Source organism: Rhopalosiphum padi, chromosome 3 (genome assembly GCF_020882245.1).
Source record: "Rhopalosiphum padi isolate XX-2018 chromosome 3, ASM2088224v1, whole genome shotgun sequence".
Lineage (NCBI taxonomy): Eukaryota > Metazoa > Arthropoda > Insecta > Hemiptera > Aphididae > Rhopalosiphum > Rhopalosiphum padi.
In genome coordinates this window covers 22175441-22190789 of record NC_083599.1, presented here as the reverse complement: position 1 = coordinate 22190789, position 15349 = coordinate 22175441, and the positions used below count along the sequence as shown (strand labels likewise).

At 27.4% G+C, this 15349-nt stretch overlaps 1 protein-coding gene across 2 annotated transcripts in view; it reads left to right on the top strand.

Annotated features, from left to right (window-relative positions):
• The first annotated feature begins 212 nt into the window (after positions 1 to 212).
• Positions 213 to 15349, top strand: part of LOC132927172 (uncharacterized) — a 50981-nt gene continuing 35844 nt past the window's right edge. Inside the window, exons 1-2 of one of the 2 annotated variants that reach the window (XM_060991647.1) lie at positions 213 to 624; positions 9794 to 9822. The gene's annotated coding sequence lies outside the window, so the exon portion shown is untranslated. The remainder of the gene's footprint in view (positions 625 to 9793; positions 9823 to 15349) is intronic. The other variant, XM_060991646.1, reaches the window with a different exon arrangement.

Genomic DNA, 15349 nt, shown 5'->3' with positions numbered 1-15349 from the left:
ACACGTTCGCGACGGGATCTCTCTGTCTCTCGCGCGCGCGCGCTCAAACGCTATCACAGAGAAGCACCTGTTGTAGATCGCTGGCGCGCGCGAATTCGCCAACACTCGACCCGTCGTCCAACCCGGTGCCGTTTCCGCCGTATCAGCCGCGCGCAGACCACCCCGCGTATCGCCGGCACAGTGGTCACCACCAGCCCATCGGGACGACCGTCGCGGTGACGTCGGTGTCTCGCTCTCTCGGCTCTCGCGGCGCGGACGGCACCGTTTCGCCGCTCAGTACGCCACAGGACACCAGAACATCGGCACGTCGCCGGCCTCGTTCATCGCAGAGCACCACCACCGCCACCAGCACCGCCACCGCCGCCAAACAAGCACACGCCGTCCTCACACAGCCGTCACGTCACCACACCTCCCGGTCCTCGTCCTCACCCACACACACACACACACACACACACACACACACACTCCCGCGCCACCGGAACCGCCACCGCCGTAATCACTGACTCCGCGCGATACGATCCAGTCAAACACACCGCTCGGCAACATACTCCACCACCACCTGCGAACGCGTCCGGAGGCAGTCCGGCGACGTGTCAACATTGAATCATCACACAAACACCGGAGGTAAACACGCACGATGACTATTTTTTTTTGTTTTTTTATTCTTCTAAATTTACATATTTTTTTTTTTTTTAGAAAAATTATTTTTTTATTTTTTTCTTTTCATAATAAATTGTTTTTATAAACGTACTATATTACCGTTGTCGTTGTACGCACTACGTGTTGTTGTTACAACAATATCACACGTCATGATGTCATATTTGAAATAATGCATTGTGACTTATTATGAGTGGACTTCGTTTTTTGTGGAACACGTGATTATTTACGAATTACGCGCGGTTTTTGAAGAGCCCGTCTTTAAAGCGTTCTCTATAGCCAGACTTTTAAATAACGAATATAAAAGTCCACCACGTGTACGCGATCGGCGAGAATAATTCGTTTTTTTTCGTATTTGTTTTTTTTTTTTCTATCGCTATATATCATATTATTTGACATATTTTAATAATATAGTAGGTATATTAGATCGTGATCGATCTGCTCGAATCGAACAAAAACGAATTTTTCAGTGAACCATGTCAGGAATAGAATAATAAATAAAAAAATATAGAATAACAATAATATATAATAATTATAGAATCGATAAAAAAAATCAAAATGGAATTATTATTTGAATACATTTTTTTGTATCTACACAGTAATCTGTTCATTTTATCGAAATAATATTTTTTCAAAGCTTTTAGAATAATTCTTTTCGGTTCGGATAAGAATAAAAATTGCAAGTTGTGTTTGAATTAAATTTGAAAACAGTTTGGTCCGTCCTCAGAAATAAAAATTCGTAATATCCCTACTGAATATTTTTTATGAAGAATTATTATTTATTATTTTAGGTATTACAACACTATATAATACGTAAATTATATACCTAATAAAGTTATATCCAAGTCGCTGACAAATTTTAGCATTATCTACCTAACACTTTAGGTTTATTAAGATACAATATATTATAATTTTATATTTAGAATATGAAATAGAAGTTTAACGAAAAGTTAAAATTCACTAAGATGTATTTTTTTTTCTAATAATATATCTTAGGTTTAAATTTAAACTTTTAAGTTAAAAATATTAAGTTAATAATATTTTATTGATGCTTAACTATTGGTTTGTTTTTCTCGTAACGGTTACTAGATTTTAATTGTTCCACGTACTTATGCAAGCAATAATGCGTCTCTTTTTTATATTTCATGACGTAAATCCAGGAATTTTCATGAAAATTACGAGTATAAGATTTTAAATGACGATACGTCGCGGACGTTTCACTTCATTTTATTTTTAGTCAGTTTGTGGTTCCCCGAAGTCACATCATAATAAACTATATTTTATTTTTCAAAAATGATCTTCATTTTTTTGGATATTTTTAATTTTTTTTTTTTATTATTAGACAAATCGATATTTTACGTACTATAATATTTTTTGTACACTTCGAGTCATTGCAACGCATTGACGAGATTATAGTAACTACCATTGTCCAATATTTTGCTGCAGATAACTGGATCAAAAAAAAAAAAAAAATCATTCTCTTTTGTTTCAAGTCAGTGTTCTTCAAAAACTGCATTGTAGTACAAGAACCCGCGTCATTTTTCTGTTAATAAATAAATCGGGGCGTATAATATATATATATATCTTTTTTGAAATTCAATTGTCATCGGATTCTTTGTTTAACGTAAAGTAAGCAGATTTCCTGTTAAATATTTTTTCCTTTTTACAGTATAATGTGTTTTATTAATTTTTTAATAAAATATTTTATTTGCATTAATTCATTGCAGACGTCTATCACAGCAATGCTCTATATTTATAAATCAGGCGAAAACAAATCAAATTATACAACAAATGGAAGCCAAACTTGTATCCATCACTGACGCTTATGTTTTTCTGGAAATTGTTACATCAAATTTCCAAAATGTATTCCTTTATCAAATTGTTATTTCGCATCTACAGCCTTGTCTTTGGGTTATTATTGTTGTTTCGCCGTTCTCAGTGAATTCATTCTTCGGAGTATTTTACGAATATCAAATATAAATTTTAGCCAATTATTATAATAATAATAGATAAGAATAATAATAATAAAAAAAAAATTCTTGATTGAAAAATAATAAATATAATAATTCGTAGTCAGTCGACTAAGAAAAAACACGCGTTCTTATCGAAATAATAGGTATTTAGTAAGGACCTACTTCCAATTTTATATTTTAATGTGTTATTTTGTATAAACAGAAATCAAAATAACGGCGATACCTCGAATACTTATAGCTGTGTTCTCAATATATAATAATGTATCAAACTTACATCATGTAATATAAACATATGATTTCACATTTATAATAACAATGAGAACTCTTTGATCTGCAAACTTTCTTGTATGGTGAGAAGCCATTATGATTTCATTAATCTGATGTAACAGTAAAGCTTTCAAACACGATCTTAACTATAATAACGCATTACACAACACATACGTGCACTAAAAATTAATAATAATCAAATTTTCATATTTTTCTATTAATTTTGATTTTTTTGGTTTTGTTATGGCTTATATTTTAAACGTCTTCGACCGTTTTAGAAAATTTTATTTTACAGTGTTAGAAGTTATTTCTTTTTCGAAGTAAAATTTCATTCAATCACGTTAACCGACAGTTTTTTCCTATAGCAAATTAACAATAAAAGGTGCACCTATACGCACTTTCCTGATGTCTCTTATCAACTTGTCTTCATCTTATAAACAAACATTCGCTGCACACAAAACTTTTAGTTACCTACAAAATGTTTTACTTGTTTTCTCTTTCTCTCTAAAAAATAAAAATGTTTTTGTTCATGTTCAGCATATTATATTAGTTTCTGCATATATAATTAGGTCACATCATTTTATTTGTTTATATACATATAACTATATAAGCTAGAAACGTATTCAGAATTTCCCAACTATATTCTACATATTAAAACCATTTTTCGATAGATATCAGAACACCCAATAGGGTTAATTGGGTAATTAATAGAAACAAATAGTAAGGAAATAACTTTGTGACCTAATTTATGTGACCGAACAATTTTCCGCCTATCTATCTATTGCCGGTCAAACGCCGTGAGATCCCGTTATTATTAGATATGTGTACGAAAAATCAAAAATCTTAGATTATGAGATTTGCAGGTGTTGCTTGGATTGAAAATTGACTTAAAGTGAATTTTCTACTTTTATGTATATTATAATTTATAACCTAACCTATTAAAACACGCGGTCGACTATTTGCGAATAGACTTGCAGGTTTCGCAGGCTACATCACATATTATTGGATCTTCTAGTGATATTGAACTGCACAATCGTGCCGTTAAAATAGTCACCGTAAAATTTGTCAATATCCATTCATGATGGCAATGCACATGACAACTAGAAAAAAAATGTTTGTGGTGGCCAGGACATATCTGTGGGCGGATTTCGGCCGGATTTTCTGGCGTTCTACCAATAACACGCCTTTAAAAAATATGACGCAAATGCTGCGTTTAAGTCGTTATTCGCGCAAAGACTTGTGGTACTCAATGGTTTGGAAAAAAAAAAGTTAAAAGTGAATTTAAAATACTATTGTCGACTAGCCTGCGCTTTGACTAAATACATCGAATGGAAATACGAGACACCAAAATAATAAAATATTAATATATAAAATGATTTTAATCGTTACTGCGTCACGAAAACCTCATATTTTATTATTTTTACTGAACTTCATACCTATAGATACATGGATTGATTTTTTATATAATTACATTGATATTAATTAAATTTAGCGTTCATGTAGTGATTATAAATAATATTTCGTAAAATATTTCTATTTTCTATATTTCGTTGAATCATAGATGAAAACGATCGCCTTTCAATTTTTCGATGATCCCGTAAAGCAGTAGTAATGCAATCATGTGATATTCCACGGTATTAATTAATTTAGAAATAACCAGAGTAACATATGCCAAGTTAATCGAACCGCAATATATTTGTATTTAAGTAATTTATCATGTATGATACTCAAACGCCCACAAACCAAACAGTAATATTTTTAACTTATTATTATAAGTTATAAGTTCTAAATTGCTTAAAATACCAACCTATTTAAAATATTAAAAATATACTTTGAAAAATAAGTTTATGATGTACCTAATATATGAATACATTTAGTTTTACAAAACATTTATAACTTTTTAAGTACAATTTCTATACAAATGATTTTAAAATGCTATAATTAGAAATTTTTCATGGTTGACCTTTAAATATTTCTGATTTAATGTTTCGAAAATATTTTCATCATATAATTTAGAAGTTATAAACATAAACATTCTTTAACTGTTATGTGAGTGGGTTAGCATTTGATCTTGATAATTGAAAGCGATCTCGTCAGTCAAATATGATATCATTTAAATATATTGCAAAAGAAGTATCATATAAAATTATTATATTTACGAGAAAGTATTGATGACAGCACAGAAATTCTTGTAACGCGAAAATGAGAAACACGTTGATAGATAATATTCATTCATGATTCATTGACAAAGAGGGATTTTAAATTTCCGAGGAAATGCATATATTATTTGCTCGACTATTTGACATGATACATATTAAATCATTTAATAAAATATGGATACTATACATATTTAAAGACGCGCTTCATACATTCATATAGACGGATATTTAGTCAAACTTCATGAGATCTAATAGAACTTACATTTTACATAACATAAAATGTATAATCGACACGACATAGTTAATAATAATCCATCGTGATATATTTTATTTTATAACAACAGTATGAGTTTATTATTTTTAATTTGAATTGATTGATTAAGGATGTGCTTGATCGATTAAAGGAGGGGCATCTTTGATAAAATATAATTTCTGGATAAAATGGGTTGTCATGGATAAAAAAAACTTTAACCGAAATGTAGACTAAAACAGAATAATTAATAATAATAATAATAATAATAATTAGAAATAATTAATTAATAATACTCGTCAAACGTGAAATTTTTGTTTGCGGGGGAGAGGCTTGAATATTTTGGGGGTGGCTAAGTATCCGTAAATTTCCCCACTACGATCATCCATGTCGATTGTTATTAATATAATATTATATATATACAATAAATATTTAATATATAACATATTATATAAATGTTATACTGAGGCTATTTTACGACGGAATAGTGCTTGTCGACGTTTTCGGGTCCTGGCCGCGGTATTTCGCAAAACTCGTCAGGTAGTTGACATTTTCCCTTTTAATCGCGGTGTATTAGATATTCGGTCAGAATATCATTATGCTTAACGGTCAGCGTTACACACAGCAATGCGGACACGTAGGGGATGATTTATTTTGCACGAGGCGTGTCTCCGACGGTCCGCGTGTGATCCGTCAACGACCACCACGTCCGATCCTTGATCTAGGAAAAACAAAAATAATGTTATAACTTGAACTAGAATAACGTAAAAACAGTGAGCATGTGGCTTAAAAAAATATAATAATATTTTGCCCGGACACAGACATCTGAAATAAATGTCAAGTAGGTATATGTGGTGCGTTGTATGTACTTGCAATAAAAATGAGTTTGATCTATATATTTTAATAAAAGAACACATCGCCAATCGGATTTACAACAAATTGATATTTTTTTCGAGCCATATCATCACTACAGTAAGTTTATGATAAAAAAAAAAGTTTAAATTACTATCCAGCTATAAAATAACAATATTATTTACAGTTGCTATAATGCAGTATTATTACGCAGTTGTTGTTTATTAAATTATTTTTATTAACATTTTTGAAAAATTCTTCAAAGTAATATAAATTAAAAAAAATATATATTAATAAACGAGTATTGTAATATATCTTACATTATAGTGGGCGTTTAATTGAAATGGAATCAAACTACTTTGTCTGTACTTTCGAGTAGATCAAAAACCCAACGTAAGGAGGACGTATTACGTATTTCGTACATGTCAGTAGTTACTGACGGATTCAGTTGCTTTTAATATCATCGTAATTTATTAATATTTTATTTAATAAATACTTATTTTTGACGAAATCATACATTATCACTTGTATTTTGATTTTTATTGACAATATTTGAATTTAAATTTGAACTCTTGTAGTCTTGTGTACGAGTATAATATACAGTATAAATGTCGCGTCTGTAGACCTGCTCTGTTGGTTTAAATATTATCATATTATGTATATTAAATGTTATATGAATGTATACCGTTATAATGAACACGACGTAGGAATAGCACATAATTTTGTAAATAACTTAGTTAAAAAAATACATTGTGCTTTTAATTTGAACAACACACATGATTATTTTTGGAACGATTATAATAATATGACTTTAAATACTATGTTTAAAATTAAAAAACTTAAAATAAAAAACAATTTTAATTAATTTTTGTTATTATTTATATACTTATATATTTTAATCAAACAAAATATGTGTTTATGAAATAATAAAACCATTGTATTATTTTTAATCGTTATAGTATAGAAAAGTTCTTTTCTTCGAGCTACATACACACTTACCTGCACATTCTGTTAATTTATTTAAAACTTCCTTTTTTCCATACAAATAATTAGAATGGTTTTGTTTAAATTCATTCAAGACAAAACGTGGAAATAATTATTAAAGATAAATATTTTCCTTTATACACCTACGTATATTTAATATAAAATATTTATAATAAAACATTAATTACACTAACGTGCGTTTGACATTTAATTATTATCAATTCATCATTTATCATAGATATAATAATAATATTCGTATTCCATACGGAAATATGGAACATTAGCCGTTTTATAATATGAGCTTTTGAAACGTTTAACTGGAACAGCTGGTTCGAAAAAAAAACACTGTTTTATGTTTAACCTTTAGTGGCATTTTGTGAATGGACTATTTTTTTACGCGATTTGTTTTATATTTAAAACACATTATATAAGCAATTATCTTGCATTGAAGAGTTTATTACAAAATTGCATGTTTTTTTCGATTTCGAAAAGTTTATTATTTGATAAAGTTTTTTTATTTTTTTTATCAGGTTTACACGAAAAACTTTCACTTCAAATACGTTAAAACTTGATTAAATTATGTTGTTATGTGGGAACCACAATAACCACGTTCCGTCTCAACTTTTTTAATTTTTTAGATGTCCATTTTTCGAGGTTTATAAAGATATAACTTTATTTATTGAACTAGGCTCGATCATTTCTATGCATAAAAAATTGAATAATAATGATAAAAATAAATAAATCAAAAATCTCATGACTAAAAAAAAAAAAACGATATCGATAATTTTTTTTTTTAAATAAGCTGGTTTTTTCATAATAACACGAGTTTATAATAAATGAGAAACAATTTGAAATAACAAAAAACCGTATTTAAAAAAAAAAAGTATGTGTATAAAACGTATTCGTTTTTCAACTATTGCCAAAAATAATCATACTCATTAAATGAACAATTTTACAATAATACCGTGTGCATTTACGATGAAATTCCTACAATTGAAATTAAACACTGCGAAATAAAAATTATTAATTATTATTAACATATTATTTTTTAATAGGTACTCATTAAATTAAATGTAGTTAAAATAAAACATTTAAATTAAATTCATAATACATTATTTTCATCACGAAACATGATCTATTGAACTATGTAAATTTGATTAAAACAAAAAATTAGTGATACATATATCCATATAGTTGTGACTGACAATATTTAAAAATAACGATTAACGAGAACCAAAACCGTTTTTAATATCAACGCACACAAACTATATTATTCGTTCTGGATAGTTATTTATTATATAAATTAATAAATATCGACGGTCAAAAGTATTAAAAAAAAAAAAAAAACGTTATTATAAAAAAAAATGTATCTACTCTGCAGTGTGTAACAACAAAAACAAATATCGATTGAAAAGTCTTCGCAATAGAAAATTCACAATCGGCTAAATATACGCTTAAACCGATTACTGCGAACGATCGTGCCTAAATGTTTTCGATGGCCTATAACATATTATTGCGTACTACGTCGATATCGATAAACCATAATATTATATATACTATATATATTATATATAGATAAATTTCGAGGTCGAATAAAACCGAGAAAAAAGAAAGTAGATAAAGTGTAATACAAGTGCGAGTGCTAAAGAAAGTGTATTACAGAGAATTGGGTCTAGCGCACGTGCTTCGAGCGCAAGACAGTTTTGTGTTATTATAAATTTGAATAATAAATCATCGCGTACGAAATTTGGAAATATGATTCTCATAGAAGCTCGATTCACTATATTATACGTGCGTGTAATAATATACACATAGTGTTTATGTCGTTTTTCAAACACAAGAGTTCACGCACATATAGATGCGTATATAGATGCAATATGTATGAAAAAATATCAATACTTGACAAATTTCTGAACATTTTATACTTTTATAGAGTACGCACGTGAATATATTAGACGGGGCGATTGAAGATATACCAACATGTGGACGAGATCAACACGCGTAATATTTTTGTAAATTTTAGTTGCATCGAACGACACGCAATTCGTATAGCCCTGTGGTATTATAAATTACTTGGTTTTAATAAAACAATATATATTATGCTGGGCGATTGTTTTAACGGTAAACACGAATCACCTCGGAAAGTCTTGCCATTTTGAAAATGATTCATTTTACTCGATTTAAAGTTATTAAAAAAATAGTGATTTTAACAAGATTATACCATATTAGACACTTTTTTAAACTTATTTTTTGATTTCTCAGCAAAAAAAAATTCAAGCATTTTTAATTACACCTTTCAATAAATTAAATATTTTTTTTTGACAAATAAATGTAATGTTTATAATAATACATATAAAAACCCGGAAAAGTCGCACAGCTGAATAGTACTTATACATAATATATTTCTATGTAACGCGTCATTGAGAGTGGGTCGCTGTAATGGATGTGTGAAATTGGAATATAATGGTAAATCATTAAATACAAAAAACGAAAAATGATTCTGAGCTAAAACGACTGTCTCAGTCTCAGAGCATCTCTATATGAATATTATATTAGTTTATTAATTATTTGTATAGCTGTTTGAAATTTATATTTGTTTTAGACAAATCGCATAAATTATAGTAATTGATTATTTTAATATTATTTTATAGAATACGGACTAGCTGTTATTAATTTATAGGTAAGTAAATACATCGACGTACAATAGAACAGTATCAAAAATAATAATTATTATTAATATTATTACATTTTTTATTTATTTTTTTAAGGAAGCATAAAATTAAATTACACATTTTGAAAATACCATTGTGTATAAAAAATAATACTATACGCGATGGCAAAACGTTTTTAGTTTTTACCAATGACATAATCACTGAAATGGTTAGAAAAAAAATGTTAATTTATCGTTTACATAAATATCTACTTCCATTTAAATTAGAACTTTTAATGTCTTTGGAAAAAAATTATATCTATTTACCTATTTTAGTATTTTTAAAACACTGTAAGACCCATTATGATGATAAATCATGTATTAAATATTATTTAAGCAATATATGTTAAAAAAAAAATCAAGAATTTTCGAGATAACGCGCGCGTGATTTTTGTTGAAAAAACCAACCTGTATATATCGTATTATATTTTAATACTGTTGAACGGTATACAGTCAATTTTATCGTAAATATTATGTTGTTGTAAATTTTAAAAATATATAAACTTGTTCAACCTGGTCTATTTTTTAAAATTATTATTTTCAATATGCCATTAAATTACATTTAATGAGTAGGTAAGAAAGAAGCCGAGGACAGTCACTTTGATGAATGGTAGGTGTCAATAGAGTGGCTCGTCGTTGAGTAAGTCACTGAGAAACAAATACATTTTTCAAGTTGTAGTTGTAAAAAATATTTTATTATGTTGGTATTATTATTTTTATTATTGAGTGAAGACCCTCGACAACATATTATAGACCATTGCAGGTATACACAGGTTTATATTTTATAATACATTTTAATTCAATCGTTTAATTCAATATTGAGGGCTGGAAGCGGTGATAAATTTAATGATGTTGGTGATTGATTAAGGGTATAGTCATTGTATACAGTATACTTGCTAAACTAGTAGCTTAATTTTCTATTGGTAAATCTATAAAGTTGAGCAATTTTTTTTTACAAAACTAAACTTCATGTTTTATATTTAGTAATTAATATTATTATTATTATTATTATTGTTATTATTATTATTACAATTATTGTATGTAATATGACTAGTTTTTATTAACTTACAAGTCAATATTGACGTACCGTACAATGGCTTAATAATTTAAACAGCTTCAAATTAATTTAAATTTATGTGCCTATATCCCTGCACATATATATTTTTCTAAATTTTTAATTAAAATATTTACGAGGAATATCGTATATTCAATTTTCAAACCAGATGTGTATTAAAATGTTATAAATTTTTTAATTAAAGAATGTTTTTCATGATTTTGACGAATTTTGTAGGAAGTTTATCATTAAATGCGTATTAAAAAAAAATAAAAACAAATTTCTATATTTTATAATATTTTAGTACGAACAACTATATAATAAGGAAACTTCTATTATATTTTTAAGCTTTTCGACTTAGAATAAATTTACATACAATCATTATACTACACAATACAGAATTAAATATAAAATGTAATACATTATTGTATCCCGAACAATGAGTACGTGAGACCATTCGAGTAGGTATTTAAAATTACACATAATATTATAATATAAACGTGTTGTACCGGCAGATTTATATTCTACTGTCACACGTGTCATTTCGAACTGCTAGAGCATTTGAAAGGTTTATATTAAATTACCATCGACAACGCAAGAAGTTTTGAAAAAGTTTAAAATTTGTTTTCGATGTATTTGTACAAATATAATATTAAATATGTACCATAATATAATATTATAATAGCGGAACTTTTGCATTTTATTTATTCCATCCCGAATACATGATAAAATATGTGCACGTACGTTCGTATAAAATTCGATATCTGCACTGGACATTATACGCGCGTATATATAGAAAAATATCATAATATTATTATCATATGCGTGCACATTTTTTTTTTCTTTATCTAATAACCGCAAAATTATTCATACCTAAGTAAATGCATCTGTCGTGAACCGTAAATCATCATAAACCTAGATGTGAGTATATATACTCATGTGACGGACAAAAATCACTAGACAAAAAAATAATGCAATGTTTATGTAATAATATATAACTGATTACAAATAATGCACACCGCCATTTTTTAAATTTAATAATGCATTTTTTCAAATATTCTGGTTATGTATAATACTTAAATGCCATTTATTTTTTCCAAGTACTTGGATTTTTTTAATGTCATTATTAATGATTGTTTTATGTTGATATTAACTTCTTTTTTTTTATGTGAATCACCCTTTTTACTGAAAATTGTTAAACAGATTATATTGTTTCTCAATGTTAGTGTGCATAAATTGGAATTTCAACAAGGAATTTGTGAAATATTATAGTTTATGAATTTAGATCATTTTTTCAATATAATAAAATCAAGTTTATTGATGCTTTTATAATTTAAATATTATTATAGTTATTATTTTATTAATAATGTTATGTTAACATTTTATGTGTATTTTTATAAAAAAATTCCAAGATATTAAGTATCAGCAGACTACATAAACTTCTTATTTAAATTTGAAATAAAATCGACATGTTTACTTGGCAATCTTAAATTTATTCAATTACCTTATGGATTAAAATTGTATCAATAAAAAAAAAAATCCAAAACAGAGAAATTTGTTAGTATTTAATAGTAATTAGCGATAAAAATTTTGGGAATTTGCAATTCGTACTAATTTAATGCACAATGATCAATTTGGAAAATCGGTGCTTAAAATCGATATGTAATTTTTATTTAGCATAATTAGAATGCATACATATTAATCAAAATGGTTATAAAAAGTAACGAAAAATTAATTAAATGTTACTTATTTACTCTGAATAATTATATATATTATTTTAATAATTTTTAAATTGATGCTTATTATATTTTGTCAGCATACTGGGTAATTATTTTTTCAAATGACACTCATTATTTCAAAATGTATTGATGTTTTTGAAAATATTTTATTTTTCAGTTGAAATAAAACAATATTTTTTTTTTTTTTTTTTTATATTTTTCTATCGTTATAAAATTTTTTTAAAGTTTTACTAGTTTAAATGACAACATCTATTTTTAATATTGTATTTTGAAGCAGAATACTTTTTGAAGCGTATTTTGATACGTACATAAAATTCGAAATTCGGAGAAGTATTTAAAGTATTTAAAGTTTAAGTGAGAGAAGTAGTGTGGTTTATCTTTTTAAAAAGTTAAAAAGTTAAAAAATATATATGATATAACTATTAAAAATATTAGAAATATATTATATACCTATATATTTCATTTGTTTTTTACTTTTATTTTTTCTAGAAATTATGTGAGATAAATATATTCAAAAATGTTAATAGATTTTGAAATAATGAGTATTGTTTGATAAAAAAAAAATTTGTATATATAGATACATACATACATGTAAAAAAAAATGTATGTGGTAATTTAACACTTATAGTACGTTAAGCAGTAATTCAACTGTTGTGTCTATTGTATAAAATTATTGTCGAAATAATAGAACTTTACTTTTTTTAAACTTTATAAACGTGACTCATCGGTAGCCACATTACCAATTGTTAAATGCTCCTATAATCAATTATAATGTCGATAACTAATTGAATACACGGGTACGGAACAATAGACTCAAACGAAAACGTTTCAAACTTTTTAAATTGAAATTGTATTCGATATATTATATCAAACCGTTGTTGTTTTGGTCTATTATAACAGATTAGGTAGTTTGTAATAAAAGCGTTGAATTTATACAGCAAACGTTTTATGGCCCCTTTATTTAAAACCCACCTCTGCGGCTTCGACAGAATTGTTTAAACTTTAAGATGGAACCCTTAGGCTCACTAAAACATGTTATGCATTTAGGAGCAACGTGAAAAACAAACGCAAATTATTCTACTCTGGATCTGCGGGGCACGCGATAAGTGTGGATCGTCATTATAGTATCATGATTTAATGTTATTGTAAATATTTATTTAATTACTTCGAATGAATTTAGTCGGTAAACAATTATTTAACCTTTGTGGCATTATGTTCGATCAAATTTTAATCCTTTTAACAAAATATTGTTTAACAATACAGTGATTAAACTTGTATGCGATTTAATTAAAACACATAATTCAATAGGTAATGCTATAATAAAGTGTTCCCCGTCTGGGTCCTTCGGTTTTACTAAATGATTTTGTCTTTTGTAATATACTTTTTTTTTGTTCATATATCTTTACATTTTTAAAATTAAAAACATAATCAAATAAATAAATTTGGGCCATTCTAAATAGTACACCGCAAAATTGTATAACTGATGAATAATGATATATCGAATATTGGTTGGGGTTCAAAGCTTATGAAAGAAAATTAAGCATAAAATTCACAATAAAATATCAACAGATGGAGATGTAATAATTACATTAAAAATAAATAATACAATCAAAGTAAAATAGAAGTACCTAATTTAAAAAATAATTTTATTTTTTTTATAAATCACATTTAATTTTTGTTTGTTAGGAGTGATTGGGTGGTTTGTGGGTTGGGATGTGGTTCACATCTTATAGGAATATTCGTCGTTAGTGGTCCTTAATGCAAATTGTCTTATAGGTTAGAAACAACTACCTCAGCGGTACAAATAAAGCTTTAATGAAATGCTCCGTTGTGTAATTAATTTATTCGACGTTCTATAGCTCATAATGAAATTTAAACGTGCTTTCGTTGATTTATTTTAAACGTTTAAGCATACATTAATGTGCACGTTTTTTATGCTTTGTCGATATCAAACGTTAAGAGTTGATTTGATTTGTTTAAGCGTAATTTAAAAGCATCTCTAGAGGACATTTTCGTTAATTGCTTACTTATTCCGTAAAAAAGATATATTACCAATTTAGGTTGTTCTCAGTTTTTTTTCGTAAAAAGTCATTTGTACGCCACATAAATATATTTTCGTTAACGTTTCGTACGCGTATGAACTGAGAAAGTACTCGAGTTTATTATTTACACTTTACATGACGTGATACTTGGCCGTTAACAAATAATCCACATTAATAATTTTACCAAGTTTTTAACGAATACAATCCGAATTTCTCGTGTCTATGTATAGAGTAACGAGCTTAATTTTCTAAAAAAAATTCTTAAAACAATCGATGCTCTAAGAATTATATTATTCGAAATATACAAAATTGGACAAATATGTAATGAAAAAATAAAAATATATGGGTATTTAAATTTAACGTATATTTTTACATTGTTTATCTTGAAACGGAATATAATATGGTAATAGGAATTAACAATATTATTAATGTTTTAAAAATATTATTGATGGACCGATATTCGTGTAACCACTGGGTTTTGGTAGACCACCTCTAGGGATCATGTAACAATAGAAAACATTATTTTTATTTATTTAGGTTCTATAACGTAACGTTATTGGTTATAATAATATTATATTAACAAATACAATATTGTTCATTTGTATTAACGTTGTTTTAGTTAGAAAACTGTCGTGCTAAATATCGTTAAATACCTAGTTATC